This window comes from Pelodiscus sinensis, chromosome 23, assembly GCF_049634645.1.
Source record: "Pelodiscus sinensis isolate JC-2024 chromosome 23, ASM4963464v1, whole genome shotgun sequence".
NCBI classification, from domain to species: Eukaryota; Metazoa; Chordata; order Testudines; family Trionychidae; genus Pelodiscus; species Pelodiscus sinensis.
Window position 1 is genome coordinate 11,723,625 of NC_134733.1, and position 12,462 is coordinate 11,736,086.

Consider the following 12,462-nt stretch of genomic DNA (forward strand, 5'->3'; position numbering starts at 1 on the left):
AATGCCAGTCAGACTGGAGCTAAACCAACACTGGATCTCAGCTCTGGAAGCATCACTTCCTTGAGGGAATAGTGAATTCTGTCTCTTGGCCTGATTTTTTAGAGGTTCTGAGCACTCTTGGTTCCCACTGAAATCAATAGGAACTATGGGTTCTCATCACCTCTGAAAACCAAGCCATCTATATTGATTTAACATTAGAGTCAGCCATTTCAAAGTTTATTAGCATATCCTGGCACTGAAGTGAAAGGACCGTGTTTTGTATAGTTAGCTTAAAGGACTGAATTTGCTTTCCAGGTAGCCATTATACCAAGAGTCCACATTTTCTATCCATGCTCAATGTGCATCCTAAATCCTGTTTTGACGTCGCCAAGCTGGCATTGAGTCAATCAGTGTTGTTTGTACATGCTGTAAGTACTGGGCTGTGATTGCAGGCTGTCAGCATTACCAGTCTGCACCATGTCAAGTGAAATGTATAGGTTAGCAGTCAGACTATTTCAAGAGGTTTCCATGGCATTTAGCCAAAGTGACCTCTTGCTAACAAAGCATCTGGTGATAACTTCACTAATGAGCAGAGTAAGCACCAACTGTGGGCTAGATTTCACACAGGTAAGCAGCTTGGAGAGAGTGGTGAGTGAACTATCTGATTCAGAGTCTTGAGCAGTAAAATAGTCAGAAAAAGGGCAGTTATTCCCCAAAGCTGGTTCCTTAGTTCTGGCAACATACAAGCTTAGAATTGACCATTTTCAAATTCATCTATGAATTTTTCAGTGACAATAGTGATTTTCATAGCACTTTCCTTGCTGTACTTTGAACTTATATTAAGTTTCAGGTAAGACAATTAGTAGTAGCATTTGCTAACTGCACCAGTGGGCATGCAGATATTTAATTCACTGGTTCCTCCACACCAGCAGTTCAGCGTTCCCATCAGTGTAGACAGACAAAGGCAATGCAGTGATAGTAGCCATCATGTGTGTTCAGTTAAGTGTGCCCACTGGCCCAGAACATAATCCAATACAATAACTGTTTGTTGCCCTGGGCTAAGTGTACCCAGGGGCATGCCCAAACTCAGTATAATGATTAGCCACTGGCCCTCTCAACGAGTGCCCACCAGTGCAAAGGAACATCTGTGGCATCTAAATATAACCTTGTGCTAAAGAACTTAGCTCTGGACACTTCAAAAACACAGACCATTGTAGCCTGTTTCTGATTACAGGCCAGTATAAAGCAGGAAGATTCAGTGGAATGACATTGGTGTAGTTGGTATCAGAAGTAAGACTGATGTCTGTAAATACTTCATGAACCACCCCGCACAAAGTACTGTAGCTTCTTTTATCCTGCTTTAGTCATCTTCTCACACTAAATAGCCAACTCATTTTGGCTCTATGAAGGGTAGCCATATTTTAGACTCTGCAGAACAGCCTGTAGGGGGCATCCTAGAAGCACTAAGCTGCGGCCCATTACAAATAATTGTAAGAGGAATAATAAGGCATTCATTAGTGTAGAGCCATTGGGACTGCATCAGGAAGCAGCCTACATCGCAAGTGAAATTGCCAAGTTTTTGCTCACTCTTATATGCATCAGCACAACCTTCCTTTGCCCCATGCCTTGAGTACAGCACATGCTGAGTGTTACTAGTTAAGGGGACAAGCAGCTGCCTGGAGGCAGTTCAGTTATTCCTTTCTGTTGTTTATGGAATCAAACTGTTATGTGGAGAGATTGGAGCCTTTGGAGCCATGGCTTTGAAAGGGAGGTGCTATTCCTTGGAGAGATGAGATCATCAGCGCTTCTTAGCTATTGGTTGAAGTTGAAAAATACATGTTCAAAAAATATGGTCAATGTTTTTTTTGTTACCATTTTCTTACCTTCCCGTTAGAAGAGCTTCTTATAGCCAAAGAAAGGAGAAGAGATCAAGATTCCATGAAGCCCACTAGAGATTCGCTCCTGAGCTCCCTTGCACAGACACACAAGTCCAAATCCTGCAGCTATTTGTCTTCTCAGGCTGGTGGCCAAGGAATTAGCAGGCAGAAAGGGGCTGACTCTCCGTCACAATCCCAATTTTGGGTCAGTTCTGCTCTGTGATGACCCTTCTGTAGTCTGGGTAGCAAGGTGATATAATCCCACTGTAGGCTAATATAATTAACCAGGGAGACCCTCTGATACCACCAGGATGGGGGGTTAATATGAAACTCTAAAATAGATACAATTAAGGGTGTTATAAATTATTGCCTGAATTTTTTTATTTTACATTTTGGAGAGTTCAGTTTCTCATCAGCACCCAGGTACAGCACGGAAGTAAGTAGGATAACCTACGTTGTTCAGTGCAGTTTGGCTCTCGGTGCTTTATTCTGTAAATTAATGATAGAGCAGTAAAGCACACTTGGCTGCTTGGGAATAAATGATACAGGAAACTGAAATCTATTTGGTCAAACTCTATCCAGGCAATGTACCTGAGAAGCCAAAATTGTCTCTTTGCACCTATATTTACACCCTCTTAATTCCCTCTCTTGGGATAGCTTACAGTATTTTGTTATGGACAAAATTCAGTAGTCACTGAGGTCTTATCTTTGCTTAAAGCTGTTTCCCTGTAGCATTTCAGTGAAGACATGACCTATTGATAGGAGGGATTCACCTCCCTGAAAAGAAGTAGCTCTGACAATGGGAGAATGCAAGTGCTGTCTACCCTTGGTTAGATCAGTTTAACAGTGTCAGTCAGGGATATTGTTTTCCTTGTTGTCACGTTACTGGAATTTGAGGGAAGCAGCTGGATCATGGCTGCACCCATAGGTGGGGGTGCTGGCCCCAACAATGGTATAGAAGGGGGCCATGTGGGGTATTGAATGGGAGCTTGTTGTTTGCTGATGCTGTGTACGCTATTTATGTGAGTGTATAATGTCTGTGTGTGTAGGTAGGAATCTGTAATCTGTGTGGAAGCTGAATATTTCTCTGAATGTGGTTGAGCATTGCTATGGACAGGCTGATTAGTGAGGCCCTGTGGGACAATGGCACTCGATGGGCCAAGGACACACCTAAAGCATGAGGGCGGAGACCTAAGAGCTGCCAGCAGAGAGAGGCTGAGGGCCAGGTGACCGGCTGCATACAAGAAGAGGCCAGGAAGGAGGTATAAAGAGGCCATGTGGTCGATGCCATTTTGTCTTCAGCTCAGCACTTCATCCCAGAGGCAGCATTGCAGGGATTGAAGAGCCCGAAAGACCTGTGCACCCATCCTGATCTTAGGATGCGCAATAAGAATTTTTAAACCAGCAGCTGTAACATCTCTGCTAGAGCCTGCATCGAGAACTGGGAGATTCGGTGCATGTAACGTACTATACTTTAATAACCTTACTCTCATACTTTTCTTTCTTGTGTTAATAAACCTTTAGTTGTTAGATGCTAAAGGATTGGCCCAGCATGATTTGTGGGTAAGGTCCAAAGGGTAAATTGACCAGAGATCTGTGGCTGGTTTCCTGGAACCGGACAGAACTTGTTCAGGGTAGGTGGGATTGGGTGCTAGGACCCCCCACCTGTGTATGAGGTCTGGGGCCATCTGGGGCATGGATATTGCTGGGGTGTTGGAGGGGTTTTGCTCATGAGGCTTCAGGCAGGCTGCTGAAGCACTCTGTGGGACTGGTTTGTGGCCTGTTTGGAGAGGTCACCAGTCTGGGGGCTGTAAGGAGCCCCAGATTTGAGCAATTCGCCCTGAGCGGACGCCCTCAGCGGTGCCTGGACACGGCCCGGTCTGTCACAGTTGTGTAGACCAGGCCTGATTTTTTAGGCAAAACTAGGCTGGTCTATGCTAGAAACTTAAATAGGTATACCTATACATCTCGGGGGTGAGAAATTCACACCCCTAACAGATTGGACATATCCACACAGCAGGGCTACACTTGAAATAAGCTGTGCAACTTGAGCTACGCTAATTGTATAGCTTAAGTTGAAATAGCTGATTTTGAATTTGGGCACATCTACACAGCACTTATTTTGAAATAGAGCACTCTTCCTCTGACTTCCCTTACTCCTCATACAATGAGGTTTACAGAAGTTGGAGTAAGATGCCTGTTATTTCAAATTTATTTTGAAATAATGGGCTTGCTGTGTAGACACGCAATACATTATTTCAGAATAACGTCTGTTGTTCTGAAATATCGCAGCTCTGTAGACATGCCCCAAATGACTACATGCTTATTTTGGTATAACTATGTTGCTCGGGGTTTGAAAAATCCACATCCAAGAGCAAAATAGTTATATTAATCTTAACCATCTGTGCAGACAGTGTTATGTCAGTGAGAGAGCTTCTCCTGCTGATTTAGCTATCTCCTGTTGCAGAGATGAAGTAACTAAACCTATGGGAGAGCTCTCTCCCATCTTACAGCATCTTCATCAAAATGCTAGAGTGGCAGAGCTGCATCCAGGCAACTGTGCCAATGCAGTGTTAGTAATTTAGACCGGTCACTAACTATGCTGACCTAACCCCCCACGTAGATAGTGCTAGAATTCTTCCATCACCCTAGCTACAACTTGTCTGGGAGGTGGATTAGTTCTTGGGGAGAAGGCTAATTGGCCACTTCACCTTGCATGTTCCCTTGACATTTGTGTTAACTACTTAAACAACCTGTTCTACCTTGTATCTAGCTGTGAAACTCTGAGTACCTTTCCCAGACCTGAAGAAGAGCTCTGTGTAAGCTTGAAGGCTTATTTCTCCCACCAACAGAACCTATTCTGACAAAAGGTATTAGTTCACCCACCTTGTCGGTCTAGTATCAGAGAGAAACAAGGAAGAGAGACAGTGGATTATATAAGAGCAGGGCTGATGTGGCTACATTTCTTTGTATAAGTGAGTTCAGCCACCCATAGACCTGAAATGCTTACTACAGTCATCCATCTGACCATAACCCTGCCACAATCCACAGGGCTACTGGGCAGGAAGCTGTCAGGAATTAAAACAATATTGTGGCAATTGGAAAACTAATGTGAAATGCAGGGTCTCTTCTGATTCAGAAGCAATGTTCTGAGCTCCAGGAACTCCTGACCTCCACAGCTGCTGCTTGCAGTTGGACTTCACAACCTCCATCTTTGTTTGTGTGCTGTACATAAGCCTTGGGGAATGCAGGAGAGACCCATGACAGCAGAGTGAGAGACATTTCCTGGTGTCTCTCACACTGCAAGTCCCCAAATGCAAATGACTTTCTTATGTTAATGACCAGAGAGCAGCACTGAAGCAGTTCTGTTCTAGTTGCCTGCTGGGGTAACTGCTGGCTCTGGAACATGTAGGCAGAATTAACTATGCAATGGGACAGGGTTGCCAGGTGTCCAGTTTTGAACCGGACAGTCCAGTATTTGCACTTTTCTGTTCGGGAAACAAATTGAGAAAATATAAATGTCCGGTATTTTCTAAATAAGATGTAATGTAGATTGTGATGTAATGTCAAGTGTGTCCAGTATTTTTGTTGAAACCATCTGGCAACCGTATCTAGAGAAATATTTCCCTCCCAACTAGTGGCCTATGCTCTGGAAAAATGCCAATAAAAATGTGGGTGTGGTATTAACATTTAGCAGGACTCCTGGACATTATATAATATCTCCCACTTCCTGAGGCCTACAATCTTAGTAGCAGGAAGGTTGCACATTTGCAAGATTTAAACTAGTAAGTTTGTCTCTGTGTCTCTCTTCATCTATTAGCCTTGTTTATAGGAGGTGGCAACCAGGAGGCAAGCAATGGGCAATCTTGGCTAGTGAGTGGGCCTCATGAGTGGCCCTCCATCTCAGTGAGCCGTCAGATTGTTGTAACCAAGACGGACTCCCAGGATAGAGTAGTTTTGCTAACTGAACTTATGTACTTAGAATTAGTGGGGGTGCCGATTGAACTGTACTAGTCAGGGCCGGTCTGCCCAGCTTGCCTGTAGGGTTATCAGATGGTTTCAAAAATTTGTCAAGCAAAAAAACCACCACAACAACAAAAACTGCCAGGGAAAATTTGTCGAGGAGAAAAAAAAAGGGGTCGGGGAGTAACCAGGGGAGGATTTGGGAGGTGGCCCCTTGAAAATGGTGGCCCCGGGCGACTGTCCGGCTTGCCCACCCTTAAGACTGGCTCTGGTAATAGTGTTTTGGATTCAGAGGGAGTTCACGGCTCTCACAGTCAATGTTGTGTGCAATCAGCACACACCTCACTTCATGTGTCCCTTGCTTTACATGCATGTAGCTTTAGTAATACCTGTAGGGGAAAAAAAACAACTATGCGGACAGAAACTAGTAGAATCTGACAACCTTGCAAGTGGGCAACGTCAAACAAAATGTCTCACGGGCTACACACAGAATCCTGATTGGCTGCATGTGGCTCTTGGGCTGCAGCTTGCCTACCACTGATGTAGGCTCTGAGATCTCTACTGCTTGTTTGAGAGAGAGCAAAGCAACTGTCAAATGCTGGTGTCTTGCACAAGGAAAGCACATGGATCACATTCATCCCATTTTGTTTTGCAGGGTCATCCTGAATTGCTCATAAGCCATCTCCTCAGAACTGCAGAGCCATCCAGAGCAGGGACTGGGAAGAACCATTGCTATGGTTGTGTTCATCTTGTCCATTCCCAGAGTTGAATTCTTGTTTGGAGGGTGACATGGAATTCCCGGTGGAACTTGCTGCCTCTCACAGTGCATTGGAGCAGGGGTCAGAGGCCTTCTTGTGAGATTATACCACAGCTCCCACCATGGAGTTGTGGACTAAATCCATGAACTGGGATCAGTAGCAGGAAGCTATCTTCAGACCCCTCAGTCTGCCCAGGCCACAATATGAGACACAGTGTGTGACAAAGATCCCACATGAGGGGGACACTCAAATTAATAATGCTGGAGACTTTAAAAGTTGTGGGTTCCTTTATCCTACTGAGAATAACCCCTTCTGTAGCCTCTGTTTCTCATGTGAATAATGTTCAACAATGAAAGCAAGATGCCATCATTTGCCATGGAATATAGGTTGCTTTAGAATGAGTAGCAAGCATGGAAAAATGAAACAATGGATCAGTCCCAGAGAGGGGGCACATAACATACACTGAATAGTATAAAATGCACCAATGAGTATTTAGATTGTGGATGATCTCATAGGAAACAGGATAAGCCAGCATCACAATGATGAAGTTTACACTACATCAAGACAGAAGTCAGGAGAAATGGATGACTCAGGGTATTGCTAATGGGCCTCCTCACCCTCAACATCTATGCCAATGCCCCTTGATTTTGAACTGCACTCTGCCAGTCCTGTTCAGGTAAAGTCCTTGATCCTGACCTCGGACCAGGTTAGACAATGTAGTGATAAAAATGCTTGAGCCTGCAACATGCCTTGTCTCCATTTCAGCCTCCAATGAAGCTGCACTGGTTGGAAAAGCCAACTGAGAAGACTGCTAATGCAGTGCAGAGTTAAGTGCGAAAGTGCAGAGGAAGAGAGTGGAGCTTTTAGTGGTTGGGGATTAAGGCCAAAGAAAGAAGAACAGGCACATCAATTACATCCTAAATAAAGAAAACTTAAGTGAAAGTCCTGATTCTAAATTGTTTCTGGCCTGGCAGCTCTGCCTGTCGTTCTCTTGGCAGATGTAGCCTGAAGAAGGCTAATGGGCTCCTTTAGTTTTCCCTTTACACAATGGCATTGAGAATTTTCGGATGGGGCAAAGGGGTATATGTTATTTCAGTTTCTTTCTTGCAGTCAGATTACAGAGTTCATGTAACATTTTAAGGGCTCTGAAAATTGCTCCTTGAGGATCTGCATTATTCTGAACATTGAGTGAGACACCTTCCCCCAGTGTTGGCTGCCAGGAGGAAATTGCATGTGAAGTGCAAGGCTGACACCTGGAGGGGAACTGCAGAGATGTAGCTAACTAGGTCTTAATGAGAAAGCCAGAAACTCCATGCAAGATGCAAACTCAGCTTGGGGAAATGTTGCAAGGAAAAGAAAAAGACCAGCTTCTTGGATTCCCCCCCCCCCCTTTTTCTAATAAAGGTTTCAGTAGCACTAATTATTTCCCCTCTTTTCCATCATTAAGGAAACCAACCTTTTCACTCCAGTTTTCCCACCTCTGTTTCTCAGGAGTGGAGATGAGTCTGAGATGAGGCAAACTCTCCATCCAGTCTGGATCTGCGCTTCTTCACAGCCCAGGTGTGTTTGGATTCAGGACCCATCCCTACCTACCAGTTGTTTCATAACATCTAAGGTTAGTTTCTCTCTCTCTTTTGTAGTATGATGCTTTTGAATAGCTAGATCTCAGATTTCTCCCTATGTATCAGCTTCTTACAGCTGCTTGTTTATTACCTGGGTAATCTTGGCCTGTGACTTGCTGAGAAAAGGGTTTGCTGGAGGCTGCCTTTTGGAGAACTAACATTCAGCAAGGGCCGTATTAGGTAGAAATTCTCCTCCTCATTCCTGACTCTCCCAAGAGCCACTGGCAAGCTACTCCTGAAGTCGTTCATGATCAGGGACACAGGGCAGGTTCAGAGACATAGTCTGCATTATTTTGCATGTTCAACCCCTACCCTGGCAATATCCCACTTTATACCTTTCCACCAATCACTCAAGCTTTCAGGATCATTTTTACATCAACCAAGGAATTGTCCCTATGATTATGAATGTTATTTTTGTTTTATTTAAGTTGGGAGTGTGTTAATAACTAAGTGATTTACTGTGCTGGTGTTACAGTATACACTTTCTCAGGAACCCAAAGATTATATTAATATTATATGCCCTTTAATTCCATGCATTACATGCAACTTGATACTGCTACTGTGATTCATGTCTCTCTAACCTCTTCTTAGCTGTAATCTGTCATTTTTACAACACTGAGAAAATGTTAGAATTGGCTAAAGCAGGAGTATCGTATACTGTTCTACCAATGCACCTATTGTATCCCTTGCTATTCCTGTCTTTGACCTCCATATCGCTTTTCTGATTGATCTCAATCTTGACCCAAAGCACCCCCTGATTTTCTAGGCCTCTGAAATCCCTACCAATACACCTCTGTCCTTATCAGTAGTACCCCCCGTTCCATCTTTACTTCACCCCACCCTATAGTTCTGCTTATCCCACATTACCTTGACTTGCTGCAGTCCCTTGTTGCTGGTAGCCTTTCTTTATTATGGATTGCTTATTGTATTGAATTATGCCTGATCACATGGTCCTTTAGCGTTGTAGACAAATATCCACCAAGGACTAAGGTGTGACTCTGGCCACTAAACTGTCTTCACTTGTGACTCACTCCAGACTTGAAATCTGAATTTGTAGTGGTGCTTTAATCCAATTTGTCAGCCTCCTAATCTCCATTATTTCAGCCCTAGTAGATTATTTTCCTTGAAAATAGTGCTATAGATTGTTTCCATGTGAATCCTAAATTGATTCCAGGTGCCTTAGATTCTAGAGGGAGCTGTACACGTCAGACGCCTATACTGCCCAAGTAGCTTGTGTCCTGGATGCTTTTGGCATTTGCTCTGAATAAATAATTTCTAAGAGTCCAATCCTGCAAGGTACTGAGCAGTCTGGCCCTGATTCAGGAAAGAACTCAAGCAGGTACATAACTTTAAGCATGTGAGTAGTTCCCTGGAGATTCATGAAGCTATTCACATGCTTTTAGTTAAACATGAGCTTGCATGCTTTATTGGTTGGGACTCCATAAGAACATAAGAACGGCCATACTGAGTCAGACCAAAGGTCCATCTATCCCAGTATCCTGTCTGCTGATTATAGCCAATGTCAGATGCCCCAGAGGGAGTGAACTCAACTGGTAATCATCACATGATCCCTCTCCTGTCACCTATTTCCAGTCAAACAGAGGCTAAGGACGCCATTCTTAACTATCCTGGCTAATAGCCATTGATGGACCTAACCTCCATGAATTTATCTAGCTCTTTTTTGAAACCTGTTAAAGTCCTACTCTTCACCACATCCTCTGGCAAGGAGTCCCACAGGTTGACTGTGCGCTGGGTGAAGAAAAACTTCCTTTTGTTTTTTAAAATCTGCTACCTATTAATTTGGTGACCCCCTAGTCCTCATATTATGGGAACAAGTAAATAACTTTTCCTTATTCACTTTTTCCACACCAGTCATGATTTTTATAGACCTCTTTCATATCACCTTTAATCTCCTCTTTTCTAAACTGAAAAGTCCAAGTCTTTTTAATCTCTCATCATATGGGACCTGTTCCAAAACCCTAATCATTTTTGTTGCCCTTCTCTGAACCAGTACTGAAAATCTTGGAAGACTGAGTCCATAGAACTAAATTCTTGCTTCCAAATCTTTGCATTTATTCCCCAAAACAAAGCTCCCAAGTTGAGACCCAGCCTACTGCTTTCTGGCGTGTTCGTCATTTCCAGCTGCAGACTCAAGGAGAGAAATCCAGGAAGCATCAATAAATGCACTTTGACAGTGGATAAAGAGCTGTGAAAGAAGTAACATGTCAGGTTGATGTGGCTTTATTTCTCAGAGAAAGATCCATTTTATGGGGTAGAATAAAAATGCCAGCCAAGTCAAATGCCAGGAAGTATCGTACTCAATTGACTGCCAGTAGGAATTTAAAAAAAACAGAGCAGGGGGAGACGCATGACATTTAGGAAAAGCAAATACTAACATACACTGAAGCCCTGCACACCTGCTACCTGAATGTGACAAAGATATGTATTCTTCCATTAGCATTAATTTGCTTTACATGTCCCTGTTTGTTCAGACAAAGCCAGGATTACTTGTGAGTGGCTTTCAAGACCTGGTGGGATTCACACTTTGGACATGAGGGGGCAGTGTAATCTGCTGTTTGTTGGCAGTGAAACTCATTTAGCTGTGTAATATAGAGGATGGTTCATTACAGTCCACTTCTACCTCCCAAGTTGCAGTGACAAAATCTGGAGTGCTGCCCCTTTCCAACCAGTGGATGCAGGCTTTGCAAACCTCGTTGTTCAAATTGGGGACACTGGCTCTTTAAAAGATCACAGCCCTGTCTGCCCAAATGGGGAACAAAGCCCAGCCCAACAATTATTAAACCCTTTTTTTTTTTGAGCATGCAGCTTTTAGGGGCTGCTGCCGCACTCTGAGGTTAATAATTAGTTTTAATATTCACTTAGGGGGCTGTAAAAAAGAATGAAAATTTACTAATTTGAAAATGGACTTGATTGGCAGCTTTATTATCTCTGTAAGGTGCACAGCATTCCACACAATCAAGTCATTTTTAAAAATAATCTTGCTGCTTAAGTCGTATGCGCCACTAATTGCATTTTAATAAGTCTCTTTAAAATCTTTCCATATTTTTTAATATCCTAATATTAGATAAGTGATTGCTGGGGACACTGGAGGGCACTGAAGTTTATAGAAAGAGGAACACCGTAATGAAGCTTTATTGGGATGGCATCACCAAACAATTGCTGTGATAGCAACGCTCCCAAGCTTGAAGAAATGCCAGATACTCCCCCCCTGGAACTGACTCAGACTCTAGCCTTTGGGACTTAGGACTGACTTGGAAAATGGATGCTTCTGGCTCATAAAATGGCCTCTATCTGGGATGGAAATGATTCAGAAACTGCCCTCTTTTGGCTTTGGACGCTGGCATCTATGGGAATGTCTATGCTGCATTTTAAAACCCATGACTGTGTTTCTTAGTCTGGGGCTACAGGTTTGGGCTTGTACGATGATGCTAAAATCGGTGGCATAGAGATTTAGGCTCAGGGTCTGAAACTCCGTGAGAGAAGGATGGGCTTCAGCATATGAGCTCCAGCCAGCACCAGGTCTACACTGCTATTTTTAGCACTTTAGACCCAGACTCAGACTTGCTGCCATGGGTTTTAAAACACAGCCTAGACCTGGGCTACTCAACTTTGGAAGCCCCCGGGGGCCATAGTGATACTCGCAGCACATGCCGAGGGCCAAAACTAAGTGTGGTTGCATATACAGGCAGTCCCCGAGTTACGCAGATCCGACTTATGTCGGATCCGCAGTTACGAACGGGGTTTGCTGCCCATCTCCCTGGTCTGCTGAGACGGGGAGACCAGCAGACCAGGGAGACGGGGAGCAAAGCCGCGGAGGACCCGGGCGGCGCGACCGCGGTGTGTCTCGGTCCGCCGCCCGCGTCTCCCTGGTCTGCTGGGGGAGGGGGGGGGACGCAGCTAGTACGAAATGGATGATAGGGGAGGGATCACATGAGAATTACCTGTTATGTTCACTCCCTCTATGGCATCTGGTATTGTCCACTGTTGGCAGACAGGATACTGGCTGGATGGACCTTTGCTTTGACCCAGTATGGCTGTTCTTATGTTTTTATAGTATATGCATGTGGATGTGAGTATGTTTTAATAAATCTCTAGGAACAAAGAATGTAGGCTAGATTTGCATTAAGAAAGATGTTGATAAATTAGAGAGGGTTCAGAGAAGAGCCATAAGAATGATTAAAAGATTAGAAAACATGCCCTATGCTTGCCCAGCTCAATCTATCTTAACAAAGAGAAGGCTAA

The 12,462-nt window shown here is 43.9% G+C and overlaps 1 long non-coding RNA gene across 4 annotated transcripts in view; it reads left to right on the top strand.

Annotated features, from left to right (window-relative positions):
- Positions 1-312: 312 nt before the first annotated feature.
- Positions 313-12,462, top strand: part of LOC142819441 (uncharacterized) — an 89,726-nt gene continuing 77,576 nt past the window's right edge. For 3 of the 4 annotated variants that reach the window (XR_012897345.1, XR_012897344.1, XR_012897343.1), the window contains exons 1-4: positions 313-3,315; positions 4,630-4,726; positions 6,475-7,253; positions 8,069-8,192. This is a non-coding gene — a long non-coding RNA (uncharacterized LOC142819441). The remainder of the gene's footprint in view (positions 3,316-4,629; positions 4,727-6,474; positions 7,254-8,068; positions 8,193-12,462) is intronic. The other variant, XR_012897342.1, reaches the window with a different exon arrangement.